This window comes from Oncorhynchus mykiss, chromosome 23, assembly GCF_057628025.1.
Source record: "Oncorhynchus mykiss isolate SJ-2025 chromosome 23, ASM5762802v1, whole genome shotgun sequence".
In the NCBI taxonomy this organism is placed as follows: Eukaryota; Metazoa; Chordata; class Actinopteri; order Salmoniformes; family Salmonidae; genus Oncorhynchus; species Oncorhynchus mykiss.
In genome coordinates, this window is record NC_143044.1 from 51952501 (window position 1) to 51980136 (window position 27636).

At 43.9% G+C, this 27636-nt stretch overlaps 1 protein-coding gene across 22 annotated transcripts in view; it reads right to left on the reverse strand.

Moving 5' to 3' along the window:
- LOC110531925 (adhesion G protein-coupled receptor B3) overlaps positions 1-27636 on the reverse strand; it is a 351790-nt gene that overhangs the window by 69411 nt on the left and 254743 nt on the right. The gene's annotated exons all lie outside the window — the stretch shown is intronic.

Sequence of the window (27636 nt, forward strand, 5' to 3'; positions counted from 1 at the left end):
TCCACTTAGCATCTTAGGGAAGCCAACCCTACCACCCGGTTCCTCAGATAGGAGAGATCAAGATGTACATTCTGGTTTGAAAGCACTGCTTTGATGAAGCTGTGAAGGGGGTTACCATAGAGATCCTATTAAATATTCTAATTACATGGGGGTTACCATAGAGATCCTATTAAATATTCTAATTACACGGGGGTTACTCTTGACATAGCACTTAGGAACAGTAAGCCATATGATGTGCTTTGTGAGAATGTTCATACTGCAGAACTGGATGTTGAAGAATACCTTTAAGTGTGTCTGTCTGTATGGGGGGAATGTGTATGGATTAATCTAGTGAGTGCATACATTTTTGTTCATACTGGTTCCCCATGTTCCCCGTTCATACTGGTTCCCCATGTTCCCCGTTCATACTGGTTCCCCATGGGAATCAAACTCTGACCCTGACGTTGCAAATGCCATATTCTACCAACTGAGCTACACGGGACCATGTATGGGTGAGAAATGTGTATGGTTTCATCATACACCAATCAGTGTTACTGTCAACACAACTATAAACCTAATTTCCCCATATCAGTCTGGAATGATGACATTGTCTCTCTGAGACCTGGGCCAAATTTAGTATGGCACAGTGGCTGAGTTTACACAGGCAGACCAAATCTGATCTCAGTGGAAACCTAGTGTATATCTGATCCATCCACCCCCTCAGTAGTAATCTCAGTAGTAACCTCATTGGTAACCTCAGTGGCAACCTAGTGGTAACCTCAATGATAACCTAGTGGTAACCTCAATGGTAACCTAGTAGTAACCTAGTGGTAACCTCAATGGTATCCTAGTGGTAACCTCAGTGGTAACCTTGTGGTAACCTCAGTGGTAACCTAGTGGTAACCTCAATGGTAATCTCAGTAGTAACCTCATTGGTAACCTCAGTGGCAACCTAGTGGTAACCTCAGTGGTAACCTAGTGGTAACCTCAATGGTAACCTAGTAGTAACCTAGTGGTAACCTCAATGATATCCTAGTGGTAACCTCAGTGGTAACCTTGTGGTAACCTAGTGGTAACCTCATTGGTAAACTCATTGGTAACCTCAGAGGTTATCTCATTGGTAACCTAGTGGTAACCTCAGTGATGACCTCATTGGTAACCTCAGTAGTAACCTCAGTGGTTACCTCATTGGTAACCTAGTGGTAAGCTCATTGAGAACCTAGTAGTAACGTCAGTGGTAACCTAGTGAAACTCTCGTCCATCCACCTACTTGCAACACTATGTCCATAGAGTACATCTAGAAACACCTACTAACAACACTATGTCCATAGAGTATATCTAGAAACACCTACTAACAACACTATGTCCATAGAGTATATCTAGAAACACCTACTAACAACACTATGTCCATAGAGTACATCTAGAAACACCTACTAACAACACTATGTCCATAGAGTACATCTAGAAACACCTACTAACAACACTATGTCCATAGAGTACATCTAGAAACACCTACTAACAACACTATGTCCATAGAGTACATCTAGAAACACCTACTAACAACACTATGTCCATAGAGTACATCTAGAAACACCTACTAACAACACTATGTCCATAGAGTACATCTAGAAACAGCTACTAACAACACTATGTCCATAGAGTACATCTAGAAACACCTACTAACAACACTATGTCCATAGAGTACATCTAGAAACACCTACTAACAACACTATGTCCATAGAGTATATCTAGAAACACCTACTAACAACACTATGTCCATAGTACATCTAGAAACACCTACTAACAGCACTATGTCTATAGAGTACATCTAGAAACACCTACTAACAACACTATGTCTATAGAGTACATCTAGAAACACCTACTAACAACACTATGTCCATAGAGTATATCTAGAAACACCTACTAACAACACTATGTCCATAGAGTATATCTAGAAACACCTACTAACAACACTATGTCCATAGAGTACATCTAGAAACACCTACTAACAACACTATGTCCATAGAGTATATCTAGAAACACCTACTAACAACACTATGTCTATAGAGTACATCTAGAAACACCTACTAACAACACTATGTACATAGAGTATATCTAGAAACACCTACTAACAACATTATGTCCATAGAGTACATCTAGAAACACCTACTAACAACACTATGTCCATAGAGTATATCTAGAAACACCTACTAACAACATTATGTCCATAGAGTACATCTAGAAACACCTACTAACAACACTATGTCCATAGAGTACATCTAGAAACACCTACTAACAACACTATGTCCATAGAGTACATCTAGAAACACCTACTAACAACACTATGTCCATAGAGTACATCTAGAAACACCTACTAACAACACTATGTCCATAGAGTACATCTAGAAACACCTACTAACAACACTATGTCCATAGAGTACATCTAGAAACACCTACTAACAACACTATGTCCATAGAGTACATCTAGAAACACCTACTAACAACACTATGTCCATAGAGTATATCTAGAAACACCTACTAACAACACTATGTCCATAGTACATCTAGAAACACCTACTAACAGCACTATGTCTATAGAGTACATCTAGAAACACCTACTAACAACACTATGTCTATAGAGTACATCTAGAAACACCTACTAACAACACTATGTCCATAGAGTATATCTAGAAACACCTACTAACAACACTATGTCCATAGAGTATATCTAGAAACACCTACTAACAACACTATGTCCATAGAGTATATCTAGAAACACCTACTAACAACACTATGTCCATAGAGTATATCTAGAAACACCTACTAACAACACTATGTCTATAGAGTATATCTAGAAACACCTACTAACAACACTATGTCCATAGAGTATATCTAGAAACACCTTCTAACAACACTATGTACATAGAGTATATCTAGAAACACCTACTAACAACACTATGTCCATAGAGTATATCTAGAAACACCTACTAACAACACTATGTCCATAGAGTATATCTAGAAACACCTACTAACAACACTATGTCCATAGAGTATATCTAGAAACACCTACTAACAACACTATGTCCATAGAGTACATCTAGATAGATGGGGAGGGATGGATGGATGGATGGATGGATGGATGGATGGATGGATGGATGGATGGATGGATGGATGGAGGGAGGGAGGGAGGGAGGGAGGGAGGGAGGGAGGGAGGGAGGGAGGGAGGGAGGGAGGGAGGGAGCGAGTGAGGGAGCGATGGAGGGAGGGAGGGAGGGATAGATGGATGGATGGATGGATGGATTAGGACAGGGATGGATGGATGGATCGATAGATGGATGGATGGAGGGAGGGAGGGAGGGAGGGAGGGAGGCAGGGAGGGAGGGAGGGAGGGAGGGAGGGAGGGAGGGAGGGAGGGAGGGAGGGAGGGAGGGAGGGAGGGAGGGAGGAAGGGAGGAAGGGATGGATGAATGGAGTGAGGCATGGATGGAAGGGAGGGAAGGAGGGAAGGGGGGATGGAGAATAAGACGAGAATAATAAGATAATATAATAAGAGAATAAGACGAGAATAATAAGAGAATATAATAAGAGAATAAGACGTAGTTGAAACCCAGAGAACATGGTGCCCTTTAGAAAAGCAAATTGCCGGGAGATGTTGAGTCTAATGTGTTGGTATCCATGGTGACAGGGGAACGACAGGAAGCAGGGACCAGGTCTGCCGTAAAAAGGATAAGAGGAGTGGGGGGGGGTGCAGGAATCCTGTTCAATGAAGGGAGATCCAACTAACAGGTTCAATCAGCCCTGGACTAACTGGTCATTTCAGCAGAGCGGAGGTCCATTTAGGAAGCAGTGCGGAGGACGTGGAGCAGAACAGTGGTATTTACTGATGTCACAATGTACGTCATCAGAGCATGTCAGGAGTGTGCCATGCAGTGTTCCTACACCCTTGTATACAGTAACCACGACAAGACACAGCACTAACATGTTGCATTCCTACACCATTGACAAGACACAGAACTAACATGTTGCATTCCTACACCCTTGTATACAGTAACCACGACAAGACACAGGACTAACATGTTGCATTCCTACACCCTTGTATACAGTAACCACGACAAGACACAGCACTAACATGTTGCATTCCTACACCATTGACAAGACACAGAACTAACATGTTGCATTCCTACACCCTTGTATACAGTAACCACGACAAGACACAGGACTAACATGTTGCATTCCTACACCCTTGTATACAGTAACCACGACAAGACACAGTACCAACATGTTGCATTCCTACACCCTTGTATACAGTAACCACGACAAGACACAGAACTAACATGTTGCATTTCAGGGCTTAAAAGTCTCCCTCTGATATTTCCAGCCATTTAATAGCAAACCAAGTGGTCAAACTGCCCATTTAACTGGGTTTACCTGATATCATCTACTGATCAATGTCAGAGGAGGAATCAAGAGGGCTGGGCAGGTTTGGATTTAGAGGTAGAGATGACTACATGTGATAACGTTGCCTTGGGCTCCATGTTGAATGGCAGGACATATGTAAGAGAAAGGCCTAGGACAGGGAGGGAGGAAGGACAAAGGACAGAGGATAGAGAGAGAAGGGAGGGAAGGAGGAGGGAGGGGGGGAGGAGGAGGAGTATGGAGAAGGGAGGAGGGAGGGAATGGAGGGGAGGAGGGAAGGGGGAGGACTATGGAGTATGGAGAAGGGAGGAGGGAGGGAAGGGAGGATGCAGGGAGGACATGAGAAAGGAGGGACAGGGGAGGGGAGGAGGAGGAAGGAGGGAGGGAGGAGAGGGTGAGGGAGGGAGGGGGAGGGTGAGGGGGGAAGATGGAAGAAAGAGAAGGGTGGTAGGGAGGGAGGGAGAGGAAGAGATGGAGTATGAAGAAGGGAGGAGGAAAGGAAGGGTTGAGTTACCCTCATTACTTAACCCTGGTGGGGCTCTGAGCTTCTACTGGACAGAGGAGGGGGGAAGGGTTGGTGTGTGTGTGTGTGTGTGTGTGTGTGTGTGTGTGTGTGTGTGTGTGTGTGTGTGTGTGTGTGTGTGTGTGTGTGTGTGTGTGTGTGTGTGTGTGTGTGTGTGTGTGTGTGTGTGTGTGTGTGTGTGTGTGTGTGTGTGAAGAGCAGTGAAGACCCCCTTGACTGAGTGCTGCCACTAGAAAACATTAAGGTGCTGCCCAGCTAGCAGGGTTGGGAATGATGCCATTTTGATTCAGTCACTTCAGGAAGTAAACTGATTTTTCAATTCCAGCTAATAAACATCAAGGAACACAGTGGTAGAACTGTTTGAAATTTCGTCATTACAATCACTTCAGATGTGAACCTTTTTACAGCTTTGCTTGCTAGGTAAGGACTTCTTAGTCTGACTGAGTGCACTACCTCAAAAAAGATAGTCACTCTAAATGACTGTTGTACTTTTTACCTTCAATGTTAATCATGTTACCTGCAACCAGACTCCATGTGTTGCATTACAGTATAATACCAGTCTAACAAGCCTTTAGTAACGGCCTGTCAGCTTTAATATGTCAGAATCCCTTTTTTCTTCAGGAAGGTAATATACATTACCCCCCACCCATCACCACCCCACTACCATCACCACCCCCACTACCATCACCATCCCCACTACCATCACCACCGCCACCCCCACTACCATCACCATCCCCACTACCATCACCACCCCACTACCATCACCACCCCCACTACCATCACCACCCCACTACCATCACCACCCCACTACCATCACCACCCCCACTACCATCACCACCCCCACTACCATCACCACCCCACTACCATCACCACCGCCACCCCCACTACCATCACCATCACCACCCCCACTACCATCACCACCCCACTACCATCACCACCCCCCACCCTTCACCACCCCACTACCATCACAATCACCACTCCACTACCATCACAATCACCACCCCACTACCATCACAATCACCACTCCACTACCATCACAATCACCACCCCACTACCATCACAATCACCACTCCACTACCATCACAATCTCCACCCACCACAATCACCACCCCACTACCATCACCACCCCCCACCCATCACCACCCCACTACCATCACAATCACCACTCCACTACCATCACAATCACCACCCAACTACCATCACAATCACCACCCCACTACCATCACAATCACCACCCCCACTACCATCACAATCACCACCCCACTACCATCACAATCACCACCAGCACAACCATCACAATCACCACCAGCACAACCACTACCATCACCACCCCACTACCATCACCACCACCATCACAATCACCACCCCCACTACCATCACAATCACCACCAGCACAACCATTACCACTACCATCACCACCACCACAACCACTACCATCACCATCACCACCCCACTACCATCACCACCACCCCCACCACCATCACAATCACCACCAGCACAACCATTACCACTACCATCACCACCACCACAACCACTACCACCACCACCACCACAACCACTACCATCACCACCACCACCACCATTACCATCTCAACCACCACAATTACTACCATCACCACCACCACCACAACCACTACCATCACCACCACCACAACCCCTACCTCCACCACCACCACAACCATTACCATCATAACCACCAAAACCACTACCATCACCATCACCACATCCACTACCACAACCACTACCATCAACACCATGACAACTACTACCATCACCACCACCACAACAACTACCATCACCACCACCACAACCATCACCATCACCACAACCATCACCACCACCACAACCATTACCATCACAATCACCACAACCACTACCAACACCACCACCACAACCACTACCATCACCACAACCACTACCATCCCCATCACCACTACCATCACCACCACCACAACCACTACCATCACCACCACAACAACCACTACCATCCCGACAACCACTACCATCACCACCACCACAACAACTACCATCACCACCAACACAACCACTACCATCACCATAACCGCAACAACTACCATCACCATCACCACTACCACAAGCACTACCATCACCATCACCACTACCATTACCACCATCATCATACCACCACCACCAGTACCATCACAATCACCATCACCATTACCACCACCATCCCCACCACCACCACCACCATCCGTACCACCACCACTACCCATTACCATCACAATCACCATCACCACCCCCATCACCATCACTACCCCCACAACCACTATCACCACCACCAACACCACCATCACCATCACCACCACCATTACCATCACCACCACATCACAATCACCATCACCACCACCACTACCACCATTTCATAAAGCTAAAACATACCTCTGATTTGTATGTTTTTACACAAGTCCCTCTTCCTGCTTTCATATTTTTGAGGACTATGAGGCCTAGTCCTTTGAGATGTGAACATTAATATCATAACTCAACTACTGCAGTAGAATAGAAGCATAAAAGCAGAGCACTCACCAGAACAATTATTCATAGGAATATCAAGCTACTGTGAGCTTGGAATAACAGAAATGTTAGACAAATAGTGACTCTAGGCCCCCAGTCAGACTGTAATATGTGGATGTCCTTCTAGGCCCCCAGTAAGACTGTAACTGTAATATGTGGATGTTATTCTAGGCCCCCAGTCAGACTGTAACTGTAATATGTGGATGTCCTTCTAGGTCCCCAGTGAGACTGTAACTGTAATATGTGGATGTCCTTCTAGGCCCCCAGTCAGACTGTAATATGTGGATGTTATTCTAGGCCCCCAGTCAGACTGTAACTGTAATATGTGGATGTCCTTCTAGGTCCCCAGTGAGACTGTAACTGTAATATGTGGATGTCCTTCTAGGCCCCCAGTCAGACTGTAACTGTAATATGTGGATTTCCTTCTAGGCCCCCAGTCAGACTGTAATATGTTGATGTCCTTCTAGGCCCCCAGTGAGACTGTAACTGTAATATGTGGATGTCCTTCTAGGCCCCCAGTCAGACTGTAACTGTAATATGTGGATGTCCTTCTAGGCCCCCAGTCAGACTGTAACTGTAATATGTGGATGTCCTTCTAGGCCCCCAGTCAGACTGTAATATGTGGATGTCCTTCTAGGCCCCTAGTCAGACTGTAATATGTGGATGTCCTTCTAGGCCCCCAGTCAGACTGTAACTGTAATATGTGGATGTCCTTCTAGGCCCCCAGTCAGACTGTAACTGTAATATGTGGATGTCCTTCTAGGCCCCCAGTCAGACTGTAACTGTAATATGTGGATGTCCTTCTAGGCCCCCAGTCAGACTGTAATATGTGGATGTCCTTCTAGGCCCCTAGTCAGACTGTAATATGTGGATGTCCTTCTAGGCCCCCAGTCAGACTGTAACTGTAATATGTGGATGTCCTTCTAAGCCCCCAGTGAGACTGTAGCTGTAATATGTGGATGTCCTTCTAGGCCCCCAGTGAGACTGTAACTGTAATATGTGGATGTCCTTCTAGGCCCCCAGTCAGACTGTAACTGTAATATGTGGATGTCCTTCTAGGCCCCCAGTCAGACTGTAGCTGTAATATGTGGATGTCCTTCTAGGCCCCCAGTCAGACTGTAATATGTGGATGTCCTTCTAGGCCCCCAGTCAGACTGTAACTGTAATATGTGGATGTCCTTCTAGGCCCCCAGTCAGACTGTAATATGTGGATGTCCTTCTAGGCCCCCAGTCAGACTGTAATATGTGGATGTCCTTCTAGGCCCCAAGTCAGACTGAAGCTGTAATATGTGGATGTTCTTCTAGGCCCCCAGTCAGACTGTAGCTGTAATATGTGGATGTCCTTCTAGGCCCCCAGTCAGACTGTAACTGTAATATGTGGATGTCCTTCTAGGCCCCCAGTCAGACTGTAATATGTGGATGTCCTTCTAGGCCCCCAGTCAGACCGTAGCTGTAATATGTGGATGTCCTTCTAGGCCCCCAGTCAGACTGTAATATGTGGATGTCCTTCTAGGCCCCCAGTCAGACTGTAACTGTAATATGTGGATGTCCTTCTAGGCCCCCAGTCAGACTGTAATATGTGGATGTCCTTCTAGGCCCCAAGTCAGACTGAAGCTGTAATATGTGGATGTTCTTCTAGTTCCCCAGTCAGACTGTAATATGTGGATGTCCTTCTAGGCCCCCAGTCAGACTGTAACTGTAATATGTGCATGTCCTTCTAGGCCCCCAGTCAGACTGTAACTGTAATATGTGGATATTCTTCTAGGCCCCCAGTCAGACTGTAATATGTGGATGTCCTTCTAGGCCCCCAGTCAGACTGTAATATGTGAATGTCCTTTTAGGCCCCCAGTCAGACTGTAATATGTGGATGTTCTTCTAGGCCCCCAGTCAGACTGTAATATGTGGATGTCCTTCTAGGCCCCCAGTCAGACTGTAACTGTAATATGTGGATGTCCTTCTAGGCCCCCAGTCAGACTGTAATATGTGAATGTCCTTCTAGGCCCCCAGTCAGACTGTAATATGTGAATGTCCTTCTAGGCCCCCAGTCAGACTGTAATATGTGAATGTCTTTCTAGGCCCCCAGTCAGACTGTAATATGTGAATGTCCTTCTAGGCCCCCAGTCAGACTGTAATATGTGAATGTCCTTCTAGGCCCCCAGTCAGACTGTAATATGTGAATGTCCTTCTAGGCCCCCAGTCAGACTGTAATATGTGAATGTCTTTCTAGGCCCCCAGTCAGACTGTAATATGTGAATTGACTTCTAGGCCCCCAGTCAGACTGTAATATGTGAATGTCCTTCTAGGCCCCCAGTCAGACTGTAATATGTGAATGTCCTTCTAGGCCCCCAGTCAGACTGTAATATGTGGATGTCCTTCTAGGCCCCCAGTGAGACTGTAACTGTAATATGTGGATTTCCTTCTAGGCCCCCAGTCAGACTGTAACTGTAATATGTGGATGTCCTTCAAGGCCCCCAGTCAGACTGTAATATGTGAATGTCCTTCTAGGCCCCCAGTCAGACTGTAACTGTAATATGTGGATGTCCTTCTAGGCCCCCAGTCAGACTGTAATATGTGAATGTCCTTTTAGGCCCCCAGTCAGACTGTAATATGTGAATGTCCTTCTAGGCCCCCAGTCAGACTGTAATATGTGAATGTCCTTCTAGGCCCCCAGTCAGACTGTAATATGTGAATGTCCTTCTAGGCCCCCAGTCAGACTGTAATATGTGAATTGACTTCTAGGCCCCCAGTCAGACTGTAATATGTGGATGTCCTTCTAGGCCCCCAGTCAGACTGTAATATGTGAATGTCCTTCTAGGCCCCCAGTCAGACTGTAATATGTGAATGTCCTTCTAGGCCCCCAGTCAGACTGTAATATGTGAATGTCCTTCTAGGCCCCCAGTCAGACTGTAATATGTGAATTGACTTCTAGGCCCCCAGTCAGACTGTAATATGTGGATGTCCTTCTAGGCCCCCAGTCAGACTGTAATATGTGAATTGACTTCTAGGCCCCCAGTCAGACTGTAACTGTAATATGTGGATGTCCTTCAAGGCCCCCAGTCAGACTGTAATATGTGAATGTCCTTCTAGGCCCCCAGTCAGACTGTATCTGTAATATGTGGATGTCCTTCTAGGCCCCCAGTCAGACTGTAATATGTGAATGTCCTTTTAGGCCCCCAGTCAGACTGTAATATGTGAATGTCCTTCTAGGCCCCCAGTCAGACTGTAATATGTGAATGTCCTTCTAGGCCCCCAGTCAGACTGTAATATGTGAATGTCCTTCTAGGCCCCCAGTCAGACTGTAATATGTGAATTGACTTCTAGGCCCCCAGTCAGACTGTAATATGTGGATGTCCTTCTAGGCCCCCAGTCAGACTGTAATATGTGAATGTCCTTCTAGGCCCCCAGTCAGACTGTAATATGTGAATGTCCTTCTAGGCCCCCAGTCAGACTGTAATATGTGAATGTCCTTCTAGGCCCCCAGTCAGACTGTAATATGTGAATGTCCTTCTAGGCCCCCAGTCAGACTGTAATATGTGAATGTCCTTCTAGGCCCCCAGTCAGACTGTAATATGTGAATTGACTTCTAGGCCCCCAGTCAGACTGTAATATGTGGATGTCCTTCTAGGCCCCCAGTGAGACTGTAACTGTAATATGTGGATTTCCTTCTAGGCCCACAGTCAGACTGTAATATATGGATGTCCTTCTAGGCCACCAGTCAGACTGTAACTGTAATATGTGGATGTTCTTCTAGGCCCCCAGTCAGACTGTAGCTGTAATATGTGGATATTCTTCTAGGCCCCCAGTCAGACTGTAACTGTAATATGTGGATGTCCTTCTAGGCCCCCAGTCAGACTGTAACTGTAATATGTGGATGTCCTTCTAGGCCCCCAGTCAGACTGTAGCTGTAATATGTGGATGTCCTTCTAGGCCCCCAGTCAGACTGTAACTGTAATATGTGGATGTCCTTCTAGGCCCCCAGTCAGACTGTAATATGTGGATGTCCTTCTAGGCCCCCAGTCAGACTGTAGCTGTAATATGTGGATGTCCTTCTAGGCCCCCAGTCAGACTGTAACTGTAATATGTGGATGTCCTTCTAGGCCCCCAGTCAGACTGTAATATGTGGATGTCCTTCTAGGCCCCCAGTCAGACTGTAGCTGTAATATGTGGATGTCCTACTAGGCCCCCAGTCAGACTGTAACGTTAATATGTGATCATGAAGAATTAGTTTATATTTTTATCTAAATGATATTGACTTTGAGACTTTTGAATTCCTTGTTGAAAGACACCAACACTAGGCATTTAGAGCCAAACGGACAATAACAACAATAAGCCCTCGATTCCCTTACAATTTGTTTGTGTCCCCATAGGGCCCTGGTCAAAAGTAGTGCACTACCCATAGGGCCCTGTTCAAAAGTAGTGCACTACCCATAGGGCCCTGGTCAAAAGTAGTGCTCTACCCACAGGGCCCTGGTCAAAAGTAGTGCACTACCCACAGGGCCTTGGTCAAAAGTAGTGCACTACCCATAGGGCCTTGGTCAAAAGTAGTGCACTACCCATAGGGCCCTGGTCAAAAGTAGTGCACTACCCATAGGGCCTTGGTCAAAACTAGTGCACTACCCATAGGGCCTTGGTCAAAACTAGTGCACTACCCATAGGGCCTTGGTCAAAAGTAGTGCACTACCCATAGGGCCCTGGTCAAAAGTAGTGCACTACCCATAGGGCCTTGGTCAAAAGTAGTGCACTACCCATAGGGCCCTGGTCAAAAGTAGTGCACTACCCATAGGGCCCTGGTCAAAAGTAGTGCACTACCCATAGGGCCTTGGTCAAAAGTAGTGCACTACCCATAGGGCCCTGGTCAAAGGTAGTGCACTACCCATAGGGCCCTGGTCAAAAGTATTGCATTATTGAGATTAGGGTGCCATTTGGGATACATTCTTTGTCAGTACTAATGAGCTGTAAATTGAACACGGTTGTGGGACCCAACAGCTAGCTAGCACCCTCTCTTACCTCCCTATGTCCTCTGTTAATTTGCCTCTCTGCTCCTCATTAAACAAGCTAAGCAAATAAAGAGAGAGAGAGAGAGAGAGAGAGAGAGAGAGTGAGAGAGAGAGAGAGAGAGAGAGAGAGTGAGAGAGAGAGAGAGAGTGAGAGAGAGGGAGAGAGAGAGAGAGAGAGAGAGAGAGAGAGAGAGAGAGAGAGAGGGAGAGAGAGGAAAGAAACAGAAAACACAGCTAGACAGCTAGTTAGGCAAACTGCAGGCAGAAACGTGACACCACATCCCTGACTCTGCCTGCAAACCAAATAGCACCCTATTCCCTTTATAACTGCACTACTTATAAAGGGAAGTAGCACCCTGTATAGGGAAAAGGTTGCCATTTGATACCCAGTCTCTCTCTCACTGCCCTGATCCCAAAAGACATCGTCTGCACAACAACAAAGCGATGATTTCTATTAGACAATGAAGCAAGCCTGAATCCATAAACAGTGAAGCCAATTACGCACCACAGCACAGCAGAGCACAGCAGAGCAGAGCAGAGCGTACCGGCGCCTCGCAAGAGAGAGAGAACGAGGGAGGGAGGGATGGAGAGAGGGGAAAATGGAGGTAGAGTGAGACAGCAAGGCAGCGTCGGGGCAATTAAACCCACACAGGAACCATGTTATCCTCCTCCCTGTTAGCATAGCACTCAAACATGCTGCCTCTTTGTCCTTTATGACTCACAGCATAGAAATATTATACAAATATTATTACAACGAACGGCAGAAAGAAAGAGAAAGGGAGAGAGAGAAAGGAGAGAAAGGGAGAGGAGCAAGCGAGGAAAATGGAGAAAGAGAGAAGAGACAGAGAAAGAGACAGAGGTGAGAGAAAGAGAGAAATGGGAAACAGAAGGAAAACGGAGAGAAAGAGGGAGAGAGAAAGAGAATGAGAGAGGGAAGAGACAGAGAAAGAGAGAGGTGAAAGAGAGAAATGGGAGACAGAAGGAGAATGGAGAGAAAGAAGGAGAGAGAAAGAGAGAGCGAAATAGAGAGAGAGAAGAGACAGAGAAAGAGACAGAGGTGAGAGAAATAGAGAAATGGGAGACAGAAGGAGAACGGAGATAAAGAGAGAGAGAGAAAGAGAACGAGAGACTAATTAATAATAAGCCCATCCCTGTTAGCCTTAGCTGCAGCCATGGAGAGAGGACAGATATAGGATACAGGAAGTGTGTTGATCAGGAATTGGGATGCATCTCAAATGCCACCCGATTCCCTATATCAGTGGTTCCCAACTCCGGTCCTCCAGTAACCCCAACAGTACAGTTTTATTGTAGCCTTGGACAAACACACCTGATTCAACTTGTCAACTAATCATCAGGCCCTCTGAGTTGAATCAGGTTTGTTTGTCCGGGGCTGCAACACAAATGTGTGCCGTTGGGAACCACTGACCTATATAGTGTACTACTGTACATTTGACCAAGGCCCATAGGGCTCTGGTTGAAAGTAGGGCACTATATAGGGAACAGGGTGGCATTTGGGAGGTAGTTCTAGTGTAACAGTAATCTTCTATTGGCGCTGATAGAGGATGGAGCCTTGGCATTGGTAGCCTGACAGGAAGTTAGGTTTACACATGCACACACACACACACGTACACATGTACACACACACGTACACATGTACACACACACGTACACACACACACGCACGCACGCACACACACACACACACAGACACACACACACACACACACACACACACACACACACACACACACACACACACACACACACACAGGGTGATAAAAATGTTAGTGCACTGTCCACAGGCCAGGCCATGTTCGCTAGTCTAGTGGTTATAATCAGATGCTAAACCCTCAGATATCGTATCTTATGAAAAGGGGTTTGGAGAGAAATCTGTGAGTCAGAACTGCAAAGCTTCAGGGTTTAGGAGTGCAGCACAGTGGCTGCATCCCACAATGCCACCCTATTCCCTATAAAGAGCACTACTTTTGACTAGAGGACTATGGGGCATGGTCAAAAGTAGCGCACTATAAAGGGAATAGGGTACCATTGGGCATGCTGCCAGTGGCTATCCTTGTGTAACAGGGTAAGGCCACCAGGGATGGATGAATCTACCAAACGTCTGCTTTCATCAAAGCTTTGTAAGTCCTTTTTTGGAAAATCAAAGAAGAGAAGGAGTTGTTCAGCACAGCTGAAGAATCGTTTCCAGTGAGTCTATGACTGACATTTTGGGATATCTGTTGTTGTATAAAGAATTGTTTATATTTCTCCCTGTTGTTATTGTGTTTTTATAGTGAGAGCTTGGGCCAGTAAGATTGCCAATGTTCATTACACCTGGCAAAAACCTGAAACGTGAACTTGAAACATAAACCATCCATCTATATGCATGTTAGGCATCCAGAGGGGATGTACTGTGGATGTTGTTAAACACATGCTAGGAGTAGATGTCCATGTTGTTAGACGTATTCTAAGAGTAGATGTCCATGTTGTTAGACGTATTCTAAGAGTAGATGTACATGTTGTTAGACGTATTCTAAGAGTAGATGTACATGTTGTTAGACGTTTTCTAAGAGTAGATGTCCAGGTAGCCTAGTGGTTAAGAGGTTTGGGACTATAACCAAAAGGCTGCTGGTTTGAATCCCAGAGCTGTCGATGTGCCCTTGGGCAAGGCACTTAATTGCTCCTGTAAATCGTGTCTGCTAAGAGTAGATGTCCATGTTGTTAGATGTATGCTGAGTGGATGTAATGTAATGCTGGGTGAAAATTCCATGAACTGTAAGAGTACTTTTCATGCTGTGTAGTGTGTTTCTGGACATAATATAGGAACAGGCTGACAAAGGATCTGATTAAAAGTGACAAGCCTTCAAATTAACTTAGCATTACTTCTGGGCCTGAGGCTCCACACATCCCATTGCCTTGGAATAGGATGTCCGAGCTGTGATGCTAGCCACTAGCTAACAACAAGGCAGACAGAGCTGTGATGCTACCCACTAGCTATCAACAAGGTACTCTGGGCTGTGATGCTAGCCACTAGCTAACAACAATGCAGACAGAGCTGTGACGCTAGCCACTAGCTAAGAGCAAGGCAGTCAGAGCTGTGATGCTACCCACTAGCTAACAACAAGGCAGATAGAGCTGTGATGCTAGCCACTGGCTAACAACAAGGCAGATAGAGCTGTGATGCTAGCCACTAGCTAACAACAAGGCAGACAGAGCTGTGATGCTAGCCACTAGCTAACAACAAGGCATACAGAGCTGTGATGCTAGCCACTAACAGATTTCATGAATCTATGAAAAAGTACAAATGAATAAAAGAACATGGGGGGCATGTTTTCCAATGATGGAAGGGACTACATGGTTACCAATGATGGAAGGGACTACATGGTTACCAATGATGGAAGGGACTACATGGTTACCAATGATGGAAGGGACTACATGGCTACCAATGATGGAAGGGACTACATGGTTACCAATGATGGAAGGGACTACATGGCTACCAATGATGGAAGGGACCACATGGTTACCAATGATGGAAGGGACCACATGGTTACCAATGATGGAAGGGACTACATGGTTACCAATGATGGAAGGGACTACATGGTTACCAATGATGGAAGGGACCACATGGTTACCAATGATGGAAGGGACTACATGGTTACCAATGATGGAAGGGACCACATGGTTACCAATGATGGAAGGGACCACATGGTTACCAATGATGGAAGGGACTACATGGTTACCAATGATGGAAGGGACCACATGGTTACCAATGATGGAAGGGACTTCATAAATAAAATAGGCCTAATGTAGGGACCTCTGGGTTACCTGGGACATCACATCGACCACCCCCTGTGTAGACTTTTAGAAAAAGTCACGCTTAAAAGCATTCTGATCTTAAAAGCATGATTAATAATGTAATTATCTGACGATGAACAAGCAGAAGACAATGTGATTCCTGTCCTATATCAATAAAATACATATCAAACTAGATTTAAATGAAACATTATCCATATGTGAATATTGTGTGCAAAGCGCTCATCAAGGCAAAGGGTGGCTACTTTGAAGAATCTAAAATATAAATATATTTTGATCTGTTGAATACATTTTGGGTTACCACATGATTCCATATGTGTTATTTCATAGTTTTGATGTCTTCACTATTATTCTACAATGTAGAAAATAGTAAAAATAAAGAAAAACCCTTGAATGAGTAGGTGTGTCCAAACTTTTGTCTGGTACTGTATATAAAACAATATTTAAATAATACATTTCAGAATCCATATATTGGGAATGATAAATACTTCTACCATGCTCTTTCTGACCTGAACCAGGCTACACCTCTTCACTGAAATGGCTGCTGTGTTTGCTCTGGGTTCCCATGGATATGCCTGTAAAATTGTCTGTAGAGTGATAGGCAAATGTGTCATTCTGTGACTCTTCCAACACACTGAGAATGACATCTGTGTGGGCTGCTTACGCAGTCAATGACAACCCTCTATGTGCCAAACTCGTCTTTTAGATAAACCACTTGTTTGTATTACTGGACTCAAGAACAACTATGATAAGCCTGATCAGTTGGTTATTTGTAAACAGCAAGTGGCATACTGTTATTGTGTATAATCAAAGCACTAGTAGAAGAAGTCTCCTGTATTATGAAAGTTGGCGGTTCGTAGCTTAAATAGTCAGTTCCATTTTCATTTAGCCATTCATCATCTTCAGATGTATCTGTCACGCCCTGAACTTAGAGATCCTTTTTATGTCTCTATTTTGGTTTGGTCAGGGCGTTAGTCGGGGGGTGGGCATTCTATGTTTTGTGTTTCTATGATTTTTGATTTCTATAATTTGGCCGGGTAGGGTTCTCAATCAGGGACAGATGTCGATCGTTGTCTCTGATTGGGAACCATACTTAGGTAGCCCTTTTCCCACATGTGTTTGTGGGAAGTGGACTTTGTTTAGGGAACATAGCCTTTGAGCTTCACGGCTTGTTTTTGTAGTGTTATTTGTTTTGTTCGGAGTCATTTTGATTAATAAACGAAAATGTATGCTCACCACGCTGCACCTTGGTCCTCCTGCTTCAACAGCCGTGACAGTATCTCTGATCTGTTTGTATAATTTAAAAGCCTAAAGGACTTAGACAACTTTCATACATTGAATAATACAGGCTTCATTTTCCACTCCATTGCATGGAAACCTCTAAAATCTCAACGTATACTAACCCATTACTGGTGAAATTATTCCTAAGAAATGTAAGAAATATATTTTAAGCAGGAGCCCTCTTTTAATTTATTTAGTTATCAATCTATCAAAAAAAAAACGAATATTCGCTACCATCTGTTTAATTAGGGTGGCAAAAAGAAGTTAGTCCTAAATATTTCAAAAAACTAAAGCATTGTACTTGGGACTAATCATTCACTAAACCCTAAACCTCAGCCAAATATTTCAATTAACTAATGTGGAAATTGAGCAAGTTGAGATGACTAAACTGCTTGGAGTAACCCTGAATTGTAAACTGTCATGGTCAAAACATATTGATACAACAGTAGCTAAGATGGGGAGTGTTCTGTCCATAATAAAGCGCTGCTCTGCCTTCTTAACAACACTATCAACAAGGCAGGTCCTACAGGCTCTAGTTTCTACCTTCTTAACAACACTATCAACAAGGCAGGTCCTACAGGCTCTAGTTTCTACCTTCTTAACAACACCATCAACAAGGCAGGTCCTACAGGCTCTAGTTTCTACCTTCTTAACAACACTATCAACAAGGCAGGTCCTACAGGCTCTAGTTTCTACCTTCTTAACAACACTATCAACAAGGCAGGTCCTACAGGCTCTAGTTTCTACCTTCTTAACAACACTATCAACAAGGCAGGTCCTACAGGCCCTAGTTTCTACCTTCTTAACAACACTATCAACAAGGCAGGTCCTACAGGCCCTAGTTTTGTCGCACCTGGATTACTGTCCAGTTGTGTGGTCAGATACCACAAAGAGGGACTTAGGAAAATTACAATTGGCCCAGAACTACTGTCCAGTCGTGTACATGTACACAGAGAGCTAACATTAATAATGTGCATGTCAATCTCTCCTGGCTCAAAGTAGAGGAGAGAGGGACTTCATCACTACTTGAAATTGTGAGCAGTCCTGTGTAGCTCAGTTGGTAGAGCGTGGTGCTTGCAATGCCAGGGTTGTGGGTTTGATTCCCACAGGGGACCAGTATGAACATGTATGTATGTACTCACTACTGTAAGTCGCTGGAGATAAGAGTGTCTACAGGAATTAAAAATGTTAACTTGTTGAATACACTGAGCTGTCTGTTTAAACAACTAGCACAGAGCCCAGACACCCATACATGCCACCAGAGGTCTCTTCACAGTCCCCAAGTCCTGAACAGACTATGGGAGGTGCACAGTACTACATAGAGCCATGACTACATGGAACTCTATTCCACATCAGGTACACTTTATAGAACAGTGGGGTCTGTGCATAGACATACATGGATTGTATGTGGTAGCAGCCTGTTGAGAAATTTTTTAATTGTATATAATTGCCTTAATTTAGCTGGTTCCAAGGAAGACTAGCCGCTGCCTTGGCAGGAACTAATGGGGATTCATAATAAACCCCAAGAAGAGTATCTACTGCCTTGGCAGGAACTAATGGGGATTCATAATAAACCCCAGGAAGAGTATCTACTGCCTTGGCAGGAACTAATGGGGATCCATAATAAACCCCAGGAAGAGTAGCTGCTGCCTTGGCAGGAACTAATGGGGATCCATAATAAACCCCAGGAAGAGTATCCGCTGCCTTGGCAGGAACTAAAAGGGATCCATAATAAACCCCAGGAAGAGTAGCTGCTGCCTTGGCAGGAACTAATGGGGATCCATAATAAACCCCAGGAAGAGTAGCTGCTGCCTTGGCAGGAACTAATGGGGATCCATAATAAACCCCAGGAAGAGTATCCGCTGCCTTGGCAGGAACTAATAGGGATCCATAATCAACCCCAGGAAGGCTAGCTGCTGCCTAGGTAGGAACTAATAGGGATCCATAATAAACCCCAGGAAGAGTAGCTGCTGCCTAGGTAGGAACTAATGGGGATCCATAATAAACCCCAGGAAGAGTAGCTGCTGCCTTGGCAGGAACTAATAGGGATCCATAATCAACCCCAGGAAGGCTAGCTGCTGCCTAGGTAGGAACTAATAGGGATCCATAATAAACCCCAGGAAGAGTAGCTGCTGCCTAGGTAGGAACTAATGGGGATCCATAATAAACCCCAGGAAGAGTAGCTGCTGTCTTAGTAGGAACTAATAGGGATCCCTAATAAACCCCAGGAAGAGTAGCTGCTGTCTTAGTAGGAACTAATAGGGATCCCTAATAAACCCCAGGAAGAGTAGCTGCTGTCTTAGTAGGAACTAATGGGGATCCATAATAAACCCCAGGAAGAGGAGCTGCTGTCTTAGTAGGAACTAATGGGGATCCATAATAAACCCCAGGAAGAGGAGCTGCTGTCTTAGTAGGAACTAATGGGGATCCATAATAAACCCCAGGAAGAGTAGCTGCTGTCTTAGTAGGAACTAATGGGGATCCATAATAAACCCCAGGAAGAGTAGCTGCTGTCTTAGTAGGAACTAATGGGGATCCATAATAAACCCCAGGAAGAGTAGCTGCTGTCTTAGTAGGAACTAATGGGGATCCATAATAAACCCCAGGAAGAGTAGCTGCTGTCTTAGTAGGAACTAATGGGGATCCATAATAAACCCCAGGAAGAGGAGCTGCTGTCTTAGTAGGAACTAATGGGGATCCATAATAAACCCCAGGAAGAGTAGCTGCTGCCTTGACAGGAACTAATAGGGATCCATAATAAACCCCAGGAAGAGTAGCTGCTGTCTTAGTAGGAACTAATGGGGATCCATAATAAACCCCAGGAAGAGGAGCTGCTGTCTTAGTAGGAACTAATGGGGATCCATAATAAACCCCAGGAAGAGGAGCTGCTGTCTTAGTAGGAACTAATGGGGATCCATAATAAACCCCAGGAAGAGGAGCTGCTGTCTTAGTAGGAACTAATGGGGATCCATAATAAACCCCAGGAAGAGGAGCTGCTGTCTTAGTAGGAACTAATGGGGATCCATAATAAACCCCAGGAAGAGGAGCTGCTGTCTTAGTAGGAACTAATGGGGATCCATAATAAACCCCAGGAAGAGTAGCTGCTGCCTTGGCAGGAACTAATGGGGATCCATAATAAACCCCAGGAAGAGTAGCCGCTGCCTTGGCAGGAACTAATGGGGATCCATAATAAACCCCAGGAAGAGTAGCTGCTGTCTTAGTAGGAACTAATGGGGATCCATAATAAACCACAGGAAGAGTAGCTGCTGTCTTAGTAGGAACTAATGGGGATCCATAATAAACCCCAGGAAGAGTATCCGCTGCCTTGACAGGAACTAATGGGGATCCATAATAAACCCCAGGAAGAGGAGCTGCTGTCTTAGTAGGAACTAATGGGGATCCATAATAAACCACAGGAAGAGTAGCTGCTGTCTTAGTAGGAACTAATGGGGATCCATAATAAACCCCAGGAGGAGTAGCTGCTGTCTTAGTAGGAACTAATGGGGATCCATAATAAACCCCAGGAAGAGTAGCTGCTGTCTTGGCAGGAACTAATAGGGATCCATAATAAATGCAAATACATCAATGTGAGTGGTTACTTCCAGGAGAAAGAACCCTGCATCATGTCTCCTAGAATGCGTCACAAATGGCACCCTATTCCCTATTTGGTGCATCACTTTTGTGCACTATGAATGGTATAGTGTGTCATTTGGGATATAACCTTGTGTGGAATAACCCTCTGTTGCTGCATCCTACATATCCCTGTCTCTTAAAGGCTAAACACACACACACACACACACACACGGACACACGGACACACAGACACACACACACACACACACACACACACACACACACACGGACACACAGACACACACGGCTATCCTATGGCCCCTCATTAATGATTGCTGCGTCATTCTCCTGAATCTATAGCCGTAGAAACAACATCACTATTTCATTGGGGATTGATTTGATTGTCCTTTCTGTGGCCATTATTTAGGGTGGAGACCATGAAAAGGATCATGCATCCCAATTTAGGGAGAAGGACCATAAAGAAGATTAAAAATGCGTCCCAAATGGCACCCTATTCCCTATATGGTGCACTACTTTGACAAGTGCTCAAAGGACTCTGGTCTAAACTCGTGCACTATATAGAGAATAGGATGCCATTTGGGACGCATATTAATCTTCTTTATGGTCCTTCTCCCTTAATTGGGATGCAAGATCCTTTTCATGGTCTCCATGCCAACGAAGCAGACTCTGAGTTTACCATCTCGGATGAAAAGGTTCAAGGTAAAAAGGCATCATGTTGGATGAAACTGCAGCAAGGGTAAAAAGGTGTGCTGAAACGCATGCTGTCTGACTTAAAAACAACACCTCGTCTATATACTAAAAACTAGTGCATTACTATAAAGGGAATAGGGCGCCATTTGTTTTAGGATCAGCTTTAATACTGCAAATCGACTGTGGCTTCTATCAATGTAATTGTCTGCATCATTTCCAATCCTCTTTTTTATAAATATATATATTATTTTATATTTTTATATATATATATATATATATATCTATACTGTATACATTTTTGTATATATATATATATATCTATACTGTATACATTTTTGTATATATATATATATATATATATACTGTGTATTTTCCCCTAACCCCTTTTCCCCTAACCACCCCTCCTCTAATTGGAGTAGACTAATAGACAACAACCCTTAGGCTACAACAGTACTTCCAGCGTATACAATACACAGTATATTTTACATTAGTTATCTTGTTTTTTTTGTTTTTTTAGTCCCACGATGCTCTTTTTCACAATCTATACTGTAGTCTAGCTCTCATCTCTAGACATCATCCATTCCATTATGGAGTGATCATCAGCATCATCATTATCGCTAAACCCTATTTCTCACACCTCTCCAATCAATAAAGCCTTGAGTTTGCAGCTCAGACATTTTGCAGACATAGACATAGGCCTAAAAGGCTCTTTCCAAACAACCACCATCTCCTTCCAACAAAACAAAAAACTGAAGAATCTCTTTTAGGTCTGGGAGAAAATGACATATATTCCTGAATGCCCATATGAGTACTGGATGCAAGGCATCTCCAGATAGGTAGCTAACTCAGGGCCCCTACAACTGTTGTAGGCATCTGGTCTAGATAGGTAGCTAACTCAGGGCCCCTACAACTGTTGTAGGCATCTGGTCTAGATAGGTAGCTAACTCAGGGTCCCTACAACTGTTGTAGGCATCTGGTTCAGATAGGTAGCTAACTCAGGGCCCCTACAACTGTTGTAGGCATCTGGTCTAGATAGGTAGCTAACTCAGGGTCCCTACAACTGTTGTAGGCATCTGGCCCAGATAGGTAGCTAACTCAGGGCCCCTAAAACTATGCTAGGCAGCTAGTCCTGATATGTAGCTAACTAAGGGCCCCTACAACTGTGCAAGGCATCTGGTCCAGATATAGGTAGCTAACTCAGGGCCCCTACAACTATACTAGGCAGATAGTCCTGATAGGTAGCTAACTCAGGGCCCATACAACTGTTGTAGGCATCTGGTCCAGATATAGGTAGCTAACTCAGGGCCCCTACAACTATGCTAGGCAGCTAGTCCTGATATGTAGCTAACTAAGGGCCCCTACAATTATGCTAGGCAGCTAGTCCTGATATGTAGCTAACTAAGAGCCCCTACAACTGTGCTAGGCATCTGGTCCAGATATAGGTAGCTAACTCAGGGCCCCTACAACTGTGCTAGGCATCTGGTCCAGATATAGGTAGCTAACTCAGGGCCCCTACAATTATACTAGGCAGCTAGTCCTGATATGTAGCTAACTAAGGGCCCCTACAACTGTGCTAGGCATCTGGTCCAGATATAGGTAGCTAACTCAGGGCCCCTACAACTGTGCTAGGCATCTGGTCCAGATAGGTATCTAACCCTACGGGGGCAAACAGCCAGTACTTTGCCATCATCTGAAGTACAATAGCTTGTGGGATTTAGATAAAGAGACATGGAGATGATCTGTCACTGATCTGGTTGCAACAGATCCAGTTCCTGCGTGGCTCAGTTAAAGCATAGTGCTAGAAACACCAAGGTTGTGAGTTCGATTCCCACTTAAACATATGTACTCACTGTTCTGTAAATCGATTTGGATGCAAGCATCTGCTAAATGTAATATTTTATATATATTAATATAAAACATAGAAGGTGTCATAGACTCAGAACATAAACCTTGAGTTATTTGGTCAGATGTAGTCTGTCCACTAGAAATTACAACAGAGGTAGGTCAAATATTTACAGTACTCCTCAATGGAAACCAGAGGTAGGTAACATATTTACAGTACTCCTGCTTAGAGAACACAGAGGTAGATAACATATTTACAGTACTCCTGCTTAGAAAACACAGAGGTGGGTAACATATTTACAGTACTCCTGCTTAGAAAACACTGAGGTAGAGAACATATTTACAATACTCCTGCTTAGAAAACACAGATGTAGGTAACATATTTACAATACTCCTGCTTAGAAAACACAGATGTAGGTAACATATTTACAGTACTCCTGCTTAGAAAACACAGAGGTAGATAACATATTTACAGTACTCCTGCTTAGAAAACACAGAGGTGGGTAACATATTTACAGTACTCCTGCTTAGAAAACACTGAGGTAGAGAACATATTTACAATACTCCTGCTTAGAAAACACAGAGGTGGGTAACATATTTACAGTACTCCTGCTTAGAAAACACTGAGGTAGAGAACATATTTACAGTACTCCTGCTTAGAAAACACAGAGGTAGGTAACATATTTACAGTACTCCTGCTTAGAAAACACAAAGGTAGGTAACATATTTACAGTACTCCTGCTTAGAAAACACTGAGGTAGGTAACATATTTACAGTACTCCTGCTTAGAAAACATAGATGTAGGTAACATATTTGCAGTACTCCTGCTTAGAAAACACAGATGTAGGTAACATATTTACAGTACTCCTCATTGGAAACCAGAGGTAGGTAATATATTTACAGTACTCCTGCTTAGAAAACACAGAGGTAGGTAACATATTTACAGTACTCCTGCTAAGAAAACACTGAGGTAGGTAACATATTTACAGTACTCCTGCTTAGAAAACACAGAGGTAAGGTAACATATTTACAGTACTCCTCATTAGAAAACACAGATGTAGGTAACATATTTACAGTACTCCTCATTGGAAACCAGAGGTAGGTAACATATTTACAGTACTCCTGCTTAGAAAACACAGAGGTAGGTAACATATTTACAGTACTCCTGCTAAGAAAACACTGAGGTAGGTAACATATTTACAGTACTCCTGCTAAGAAAACACTGAGGTAGGTAACATATTTACAGTACTCCTGCTTAGAAAACACAGAGGTAGGTAACATATTTACAGTACTCCTGCTTAGAAAACACAGAGGTAGGTAACATATTTACAGTACTCCTGCTAAGAAAACACTGAGGTAGGTAACATATTTACAGTACTCCTGCTTAGAAAACACAGAGGTAAGGTAACATATTTACAGTACTCCTCATTAGAAAACACAGAGAGACAGCTAGACTGAATAACACCCAGGCTTCACAGTTGTCAAAATATCCCCTGAATCCGTAAGGGGGTCATATTTTGACGCCGTGCAGAAACACACCCTATAAATAGCTTGTGAACACAGCACTGGATAACCTGAGCTCCAGATATACACAGACAGAGAACGGAACAATCTGTCCATCACCCTATAGTTATTACCTCATTGGTTGTTTTAACATCAACTCCTCCCTCAGAGGAAAACATTAACATGATGAAGCAGAATCATCTTTGCTCTCTCTGATAGTAATAATGGTTTCTATGGGAAAGTGTGTTTTATGGTTTACCAGGCTTGTGGCTAAAACATTGATATACACCAATAATGTCAAATGTGGCACTAACTAAATGCAATTCACAGTTTTAGACACAAATGGGCTAATGTGGGCCACCCTGTCACACAGATCAGCCTGTAAATAAGCCTGCATTTATGTTGTTTATCTGGGGGTAGAAATCAAAGTCAAAGCTTTTAACTGACAATACATTTTTTTTTTTGGGGGGGGGGGTAAATTCTTATTTACAATGACGGTGTACCCCGGCCAAACCCGGATGTCACTGGCCCAATTGTGCACCGCCCTAATCATAGCCAGACGTTATACAGCCTGGATTCAAACCAGGGACTCTTGCACTGAGATGCAGGGCCTTAGATCGCTGCGCCACTCGGGAGCCTAATAATGTAAACATTAACATCATTTGGAAGTCTTTGTTGCATACAGTAATAACCTCACAATGTTGACATAAAAACTCAAGAGTTCCACTACAGTTAGATTCAGTAGAGTGGTTAAACAACAGTAAGTATCAGTAGAGTGGTTAAACAACAGTAAGTATCAGTAGAGTGGTTAAACAAGTTAGTATCAGTAGAGTGGTTAAACAACAGTGAATATCAGTAGAGTGGTTAAACAAGTTAGTATCAGTAGAGTGGTTAAACAACAGTGAGTATCAGTAGAGTGGTTAAACAACAGTGAGTATCAGTAGAGTGGTTAAACAACAGTGAGTATCAGTAGAGTGGTTAAACAACAGTGAGTATCAGTAGAGTGGTTAAACAACAGTGAGTATCAGTAGAGTGGTTAAACTGTGGGTATCAGTAGAGTGGGTAAACAGTGAGTATCAGTAGAGTGGTTAAACAACAGTGAGTATCAGTAGAGTGGTTAAACAACAGTGAGTATCAGTAGAGTGGTTAAACAACAGTTAGTATCAGTAGAGTGGTTAAACAGTGGGTATCAGTAGAGTGGTTAAACAGTGGGTATCAGTAGAGTGGTTAAACAACAGTTAGTATCAGTAGAGTGGTTAAACAGTGGGTATCAGTAGAGTGGTTAAACAGTGGGTATCAGTAGAGTGGGTAAACAGTGAGTATCAGTAGAGTGGTTAAACAGTGGGTATCAGTAGAGTGGTTAAACAGTGGGTATCAGTAGAGTGGTTAAACAGTGGGTATCAGTAGAGTGGTTAAACAGTGGGTATCAGTAGAGTGGTTAAACAACAGTTAGTATCAGTAGAGTGGTTAAACAACAGTGAGTATCAGTAGAGTGGTTAAACAACAGTTAGTATCAGTAGAGTGGTTAAACAGTGGGTATCAGTAGAGTGGTTAAACAGTGGGTATCAGTAGAGTGGGTAAACAGTGAGTATCAGTAGAGTGGTTAAACAACAGTGAGTATCAGTAGAGTGGTTAAACAGTGGGTATCAGTAGAGTGGGTAAACAGTGAGTATCAGTAGAGTGGTTAAACAGTGGGTATCAGTAGAGTGGTTAAACAGTGGGTATCAGTAGAGTGGTTAAACAACAGTTAGTATCAGTAGAGTGGTTAAACAGTGGGTATCAGTAGAGTGGTTAAACAGTGAGTATCAGTAGAGTGGTTAAACAGTGGGTATCAGTAGAGTGGGTAAACAGTGAGTATCAGTAGAGTGGTTAAACAACAGTGAGTATCAGTAGAGTGGTTAAACAACAGTTAGTATCAGTAGAGTGGTTAAACAACAGTTAGTATCAGTAGAGTGGTTAAACAGTGGGTATCAGTAGAGTGGTTAAACAGTGGGTATCAGTAGAGTGGTTAAACAACAGTGAGTATCAGTAGAGTGGTTAAACAACAGTGAGTATCAGTAGAGTGGTTAAACAACAGTGAGTATCAGTAGAGTGGTTAAACAGTGGGTATCAGTAGAGTGGTTAAACAGTGAGTATCAGTAGAGTGGTTAAACAACAGTGAGTATCAGTAGAGTGGTTAAACAACAGTGAGTATCAGTAGAGTGGTTAAACAGTGGGTATCAGTAGAGTGGTTAAACAACAGTTAGTATCAGTAGAGTGGTTAAACAGTGGGTATCAGTAGAGTGGTTAAACAGTGAGTATCAGTAGAGTGGTTAAACAGTGGGTATCAGTAGAGTGGGTAAACAGTGAGTATCAGTAGAGTGGTTAAACAACAGTGAGTATCAGTAGAGTGGTTAAACAACAGTTAGTATCAGTAGAGTGGTTAAACAACAGTTAGTATCAGTAGAGTGGTTAAACAGTGGGTATCAG